Source organism: Gekko japonicus, unplaced genomic scaffold, assembly GCF_001447785.1.
Source record: "Gekko japonicus isolate JY-2015 unplaced genomic scaffold, Gekko_japonicus_V1.1 scaffold1613, whole genome shotgun sequence".
Taxonomy (NCBI): Eukaryota; Metazoa; Chordata; class Lepidosauria; order Squamata; family Gekkonidae; genus Gekko; species Gekko japonicus.
In genome coordinates, this window is record NW_015173182.1 from 287,002 (window position 1) to 294,752 (window position 7,751).

Consider the following 7,751-nt stretch of genomic DNA (forward strand, 5'->3'; position numbering starts at 1 on the left):
TGGGGGGTAAAACTGGCCTTGTACCTTCTACGCCAGCACGTTACCCATTATTCAGCCACAGGCCGCAGCCCGGCCGAGCTGCTGATGGGGCGCTGCCTCACCACCTTGTTAGATCAGTTACACCCAAATCTTAACGATCTAAGGCCCCAGCAGCAGAGTGCACTTTAAAAAGTCTGCACTTACGAGAAAGGTGACAAGGTGTTTACGAGAAACTATGCAGAGGGTCATTCATGGCTTCCAGCCATAGTGGGGGAGGTGATTGGTTCCCACATGTACGTGGTCAAGCTTGCAAGCAGACGCAAGTGGCGATGCCACGTAGACCAGCTTAGGCAGCAGTGGGTGAAGGAAAGCCTAGACTCCCAGCCGGCTTCATCTTCCGAACCAGAGGACCGACCCCAACCTCCAACCAGGGAGGTGAGTACTGCGCTGCCCAGTACTGTCCCCGGAGTAGGGCAGACCCCTACCTTCGGGGCTGCAACTCCAGACCCAGGAGGCGACATACCTGACTCTGACAACCGTGAGTCAAGCAGGGCCCCCCAAGCTGAATTGTGTCTTGAGCTTGCACAGCTACGCAGGTCTCAGCGGGTGCACCGAGCACCACCATATTTGAGTGACTACGAGTGTTGAAATGTGTTTTTACTTAGGGGGGAGGAATTTGTGGTGTATTCAATCTGACCCATGTATGTATGAGAAACACTGTCATTGAATCACCATGTGAAGCTTCATTCCTGGGCTAGGATCCAAATCCCTCAAATGTAATTGGTAGCCCAGGAAGAGCCGACCAATCACAAACAGCCAGTTCCAGAAGCGGGAACTAATGTGATTGGACCTTAACTCTACAACCTCATAGGTTGATATTGTACAATAGGGAGAGTTTAAAAGTGGAACAGCTTCAATGCTAAAGCTGTTCTGGCTATTCATGTTGATCTGTTTGGAGTTGAGTTACGAGTTGCTGAATAAAGCTGATCTTTTGCTGAAATCACTCTCTGACTCTTTGTTAAGTAACCGACTTAACACCCATATCTCAATACACCTCCTAGGGAGCAAGAGTTACACCCAAAGCTACTCTGAAGTAGCTAAACTGATCAGAGTACATGCATTTGGTCAATACATCAGCAAGATTACAATCAAAAGCACATTTAACAATTTGTACAAAACCATCTGCAACATGTGTTTTAACAGTTTGATAACGAATTAAGATGTGCTTGCTCCTGGCTCTTGCACCACAGTCTTCAGTCAAGCTCAGGGCAGCAGAGTTGTCACAGGAAACCTGAATTGGAAGATTACAGTTTACTTTCAAATCTTTCAATAATTGATACATCCATTCAAGTTGTATAATGGTGTCATGTATGGCAGCATACTCTGCTTCACAAGTACTAGTGGCTATGATTGTTTGCTTTAAAGATTTATGCATTACCACAGCATCATTCAACATAACCACCATTCCTGTTGTGGACTTTGCCCCTGGACGATCAGCCCAGCTGGAATCACAATAAGCATGTAAATTCAGTTGACCCGACACCTTTAAACTTAGACTGCATTCCAAAGTACCTTTGAGATATCTGAGAACTCTTTTTGCAGCTGTCCAATCTCGTTGGTAAGGACAGTGCATCCTCTGGCAAAGTAAATGAACCGTGTAACAGAGATCAGGTCTAGTCCATGTGGCTAGATATAAAAGTGATCCTACTAAAGATTGGTACCTGGTTACATCACACCATAGATCATCATCAGGTTCTTTTAGATAACTGGTGCTCATGGGAGTAGAAACCATCTTAGCATCTGCCATATCAAATTCAAGTAATAGTTTAACAATTTTATCCTTTTGACTTAGCTGGTAACACCCGTCAGAACCTTGTGTCACTGTCACACCCAGATAGTTACTTATTAGACCAAGATTGGTCCTACACCAATCACAGAATAGGGGGCGGGGGGAAGGATATTTTTACGAGAGGTTTACTCCTTCAGGGTGCTCCCCCTGGTGGAGATTGCGGGCTTAGAGTGTGTTGGTCTGGTGCTGGGGGCCAAGGAGAGTTTGGCGATCTGGCTGGTCCCTACTGGAGGCCGCAGCAGGTTGGGCGTTGGAGCACCCTAGGCTTTTAGTCTTGGGTGACTTCAATGCCCATGCTGATGACGCAGCCTCTAGTCCAGCTACAGACCTAGTGACGTCCATGGCATCACTAGGAGTCTCCCAATGGGTATCGACCCCTACACATCAGGCTGGACACATGCTCGATCTGATCTTTGCTGCGGGGATTACAGTGGACCGGATTACTGTGAAAGCGGTACCATGGTCAGACCACTATGCCCTGAAGGCTCATGCAAATGTCCCGCACCGACCCCATTTAGGCGGCGAGCGGATTTTAGCTCACCCGCGGAGCCTAATGGATCCTATGCGGCTTCAGATGGCTCTCTGAGATCCGATGCCCCCTGACGGCTCGTTGGATGAGCTCGTGGATGACTGGCATAGCCGACTTTCTATGACCATCGACGTGATCGCTCCCCAGTGCCCTCTGCGCCTTTGCTCTAAGCTGGCCCCCTGGTATACCCAGGGGCTGCGGCTTATGAAACAGGAGCTCAGACAGTTAGAGAGACGGTGGCGCTGAGCTTGCGACGAGGCTATAAGAGCATCTTATAGGACGTTTATAAGATCCTACGAGATGGCAGTCAAGGCTGCGTAGAGAGATTTCTACGCAGCTAGGGTTGCGTCCGCTAGCTCACGCCCGGCCCAATTATTTAGGACGATTCGGTTATTGACAGCTCTGCCACAGGGCAGACAAAATAGTAGGGAATTGGATATAGGCTGTGAGGCTTTTGTGAGCTATTTCGCGGATAAAGTCTTGATGCTCCGCTGCGACCTCCCCGCCACAGTTGAGACAGTTGAGACAGTGAGCGAACTTGAGGCCCCTTGCGTGGCTTCGCCGGGTTTGGAGGGTTTTGACTGGCTCAGCTTGGAGGAAGTTGATAGAGTACTTGTATCTGTGCGCCCAACCACTTGTAGCCTTGATCCGTGCCCCTCATGGCTCATTAAAGCGGGCCACGAGCAGTGCTCTCTCTAAGCTGTGGAGTCTTGTGAGCAAAAAATCTACTTCTGTGAGCTCCTGGCATGAAAGTTGTGAGCCAATGATGTGGCTGCTGCATAAATCAGTTGGCTCTGGAGCCCTCCTTCCTGAGCTGAGACAAAAGTGTGTGAGCTGGAGGCTAAAAAACTGTGAGCCAGCTCACACTAACTCAGCTTAGAGGGAACACTGGCCACGAGGGGTTTCGAGGTGCCTTGAGGGAGATTATTAACAAGTCCCTGTCGTAGGGGTGGTTCCCCAAGGCACTCAAGGAAGTCCACCCTCTCCTGAAAAAGCCAACGCTGGACCCGGCGGAATTGGCCAGCTATCGGCCGGTGTCCAATTTGCCCTATTTGGGCAAACTGATTGAGAGGGCGGTGGCGATGCAGCTGCAGGGTTTTCTAGATGACACTTCCGCCTTTGACCCATTCCAGTCTGGCTTTCGCCCGGGGCATGGGACGGAGACTGACCATTCTGGCTTAGTGTATGCCAGCTTTTGAGACTGGGTCCCATTACAGCCATGCTTGAATAAGAATCATTCGAAACGCAGCAACAGGCATCCGGATTACGCGTCGGCTTTTTATGACTCAGAAAATTTGATGAATTGCACTCCAATTTGGACTTTGATTTTGCTTCTATGCTGGAGTGGACACATGGAAAGACTGTGACTTGTTTCTATTATGATTTATTATTGCACTTTGGCCTATTGATTTATATCATATTTGTTATGTTTATTTGAATTATATTATACTTGCTGTTATGCTTATTTGATCATTATATACTTGCTTACTTGCTTGTGCGTTAATATTTTTTGCCAGTGGTGTCCTTTTTTGTTTCCGGCATTGTACACTGGCTTCCCCCCCTCTTTTTTTGGCTGCAAATTCGGAAGCTTCAGCTGGTGCAGAATGTGGTGTCCAGGTTGGTAGCAGGTGTCTCTAGATGGGATCACATCCAACCTGTGCTGAAAGCTCTGCACTGGCTACCTATATAGAGTTCCGGATTCGCTTCAAAGTGCTGGTGCTTATCTTTAAAGCCCTACATGGCCAGGGTCCAGCATACCTGAGGGACCGCCTTTCCCCATACAGGCCCCAAAGAGCACTTTGGTCGGGGTCACAACATCGTCTAGTGACCCCGGGCCCTAAGAAGGCCAGGCTTGTTGCCACAAGGGCCAGGTCCTTTTCAGTGGCGGCTCCTACCTGGTGGAATGAGCTCCCGGAGGAGATCAGGGCCCTGCGGGACCTTTTGCAGTTCCGCACGGCCTGTAAGACGGAGCTCTTCTGCCAGGCCTTCGAGTAGGAGCCGCCACCACCACTACCACCAATGTGTGACTGCAGAGCAGTTCCACCGGTTTGGGCTGACTGGCCACCTGAACATGGTGGCCCATGGCATCCCCTTCATAGATCCCAATGTGATGTGCAATAGGGAGTGAGTACGTTAGTCGCGATGAACCTGTGAGTTGTCCACTTTTGCTTAAATTGTTTTAACCTGTATTTTATTGCACTGTGTGCCTTAATTTTTTTTAACTTGTGGTATTGTCATAGATGCAACGGACATGAAATTGAGTGAACTTCAGAAGACAGCAGAAGACAGGAGGGCCTGGCGTGACTTGGTCCATGGGGTCGCAAAGAGTCGGACTTGACTGTGCGACTGAACAACAACAACAACAACAACAAATTGTATTACATTTGTGTCATGTACGCTGCCCTGAGCCCGCGTGTGGGGAGGGCGGGGTACAAATGAAATAAAATAAAATAAAATAAATAAATAAATAAATAAATATTTAATCTTGCAAATACTTTGGGCCACACTTCCAAACCATTGTAACTGCGCAGCAGTGTCATGGATAACCAGAATGTCATCTACAAAAATAAGAATTGTGACATCAGATGTCAACACACGCCTTGTAAATATGCAAGGATCCGCTACACTTTGCTTGAACCCATATTTCTGCAAAGAAGAAGATATATATAGGAAACATTGCCGGCTGGATTGTTTCAGCCCATATAAAGCCCTATTTAATTTGAGCACCAAACCTTTGTCAGTATGTTCGAAACCTGGAACTTGTTTCATATAAATGGTCTCCTCTAGAGTAGCATGTAGAAATGCAGTACTAACATCAAAGTGCTGTATTAGCTTTTTCTGAATTCCTGCTTGACACAGTGCAACCTTAAAAGATTCACTGCACACCGTGGGAGAAAAAACTGAATCATAGTCTAGACCATAGACCTGGGAATAACCTGCGCCTTATGTTGCAAAGACCCATCCTGTAATGTTTTTAGCTTAAACAGCCAGCTGCAGCCAACCACATTTGAGTTACAAGGCTTTTGCACCCAGGTAAAGACTTCATTGTCTATTAAGGCATTGTATTCTACTTGCATGGCTTCTAACCAAGGCTTCCTTTCCTCCTCTGGTAAAGATAACACCTCCTTGTATGAGCAGGGCTCTTTTGCAGTAACATAATTGATTACTGATTGAGTAAACCCATAACGTTTAGGAGCAACCCCTTTTTTTGTAGAGCGACTTGACACATGAACAGGCTGTAAATCTATTTTAGAATCTGCCTGTGAGGCTTGTGTCTCAGGAGAAACAGTCTCACTTTTTACCACCGGCTCAGAGCCTGTGTTAACTGTGTCACTGCTGGTTTCTGAAAGAGGTAGTATTACCTGTGGAGACTCTTCATAACCATGCAGCCTTTGCCAATTACCATTCTCACAAACACTTGCAGATCTGCTGTAACTCATCTTGTGATATTCATCACAGAACCTGTAAGATTTCATGTTAGGCTGATAACCCAAAAACGTAAGTTGCTTGGTTCTAGCACTTCCTTTTCTCCCCAACTTGCGGGGAATGTGCACCCAAGCTTTCATGCCAAATACCCTAAGAAAACCCAAGCTTGGATCTGTAATGTATTCAATAGCTGCCATTGAATGCATAACTGTATGTGAACAACATAATTGACTTGCCATGTTAAGCTTTGTCCTGGGCTAGGATCCAAATCCATCCAATTACATTGCTAGCCCAGGAAGAACCAACCAATCACTTGTCAGCAAGCTCCCTGAGCAGGAATATCCGTGATTGGTCCTTATGTATGCAACCTTATTGGTTGGTATTTGTACAGGGTTACTCAGAGGGGTCCCTGGCACAGTCCCGTACTTTGATGACATTCTGATTGCTGGGGGGTCTGAGCAGGAACTCATGGAACGGGTGAGAACGGTGTTGGGGCGGTTCAAGTCCGCTGGCCTCAAAGTAAAACAGTCCAAATGCCTGGTGGGAGTCCCAAGTGTGGAGTTTTTGGGGTTCCAGGTAGACAAAAGTGGCGTCCACCCCACGGAGGACAAAGTGGCTGCAATTAAGAATGCCCCACAACACCTCAACAAAAAAGAGCTCCAGTCATTTTTAGGGCTGTTAAATTTCTACCGCGCTTTCTTGCCACACAAAGCGTCAATGGCAGCACCTCTACACGCACTCCTGCACAAGGACGCTAAATGGAGGTGGGGCTCGGAACACGAGCGGGCTTTCACAGGTGTCAAGGCACTATTGTCGTCAAAGACTGTTCTCACGCACTACGATGAACAGAAACTGCTAGTGCTGGCGGCAGATGCATCTCCATTTGGGGTGGGGGCAGTACTCAGCCATTTAATGCCGGATGGCAGTGAAGCCCCCGTCGCGTTTTATTCGACGTCGCTATCAGCAGCAGAGAAAAACTATGCACAAATTGATAAAGAGGGTCTGGCACTGGTATCTGCAGTCAAGAAATTTCATGACTTTTTATTTGGGAGGAAATTTCTGTTAGTGACAGACCACAAACCGCTGTTGGGAATATTGGCCCCGGACTGGCAAATCCCCAACATACTGTCTCCCCGAATGTTGCGGTGGGCGATCTTCCTCACCGCCTATGATTATGACTTTGAACACCGGCCGGGAAAGGCAATCTGACTGGTTACTGAAACATTTTTTAAAACTTGGGTTGCTGCTTCCAGGTGGCCCTCCATCAGAGGGAATTAGCGGGGTCAATGGAGTACCCACTCGCTGGGTTTTCTTCATTTCCCCCACCCCCGCCCCCACCCAGGGATCGTTTCCCCCACCAACAGAGGGCTTTATAAAAATCATGTAAATGATGCATCATTATAGCATTATTATAACTAAGGCAGAGGTAACATTAATGTCTGAACTGCAACTGAACCGAAGAGTTATAAAATACTCCTGAACCTGAACCAGAACCAGAACTGAACCCAGATTTTGAGAGGTTCAGCTCCCCCAGGCAAGATGTTTGCAGTCGAGGAGGCAAACAGTCCTATGACTTGGAATCCAGTCATTTGCCGTCTATTAATTTTTATTCAATTTTAAAGCAAATACAGAAACTAATAGTAGAAAATAGATTACTAGCCAAGATACAAACTCCATTATTGCAGACTCCTCTCCCACACTTCTTGAGATCCTTATCTGTCTCTAAATCTTCTAAAATAAGCAGCTGGAACTACTTGCACGGCAGAACCATAACTATTCCTGTGCTTGGTTGCCATTTTTGTTTTGTTTTGTTTGTTTTAACCTGAAAGAGAAAACTACATATTGAAAATATGGAACAACAGAGAAGGGATTCTTGACCAAATTTAGGTATAATATTTACCGGGCGAATGAGGGTATCATTTTGTTTTGGCTTTTGAGTAAGCATGTTATTTGTTAATCGGGAGAAAT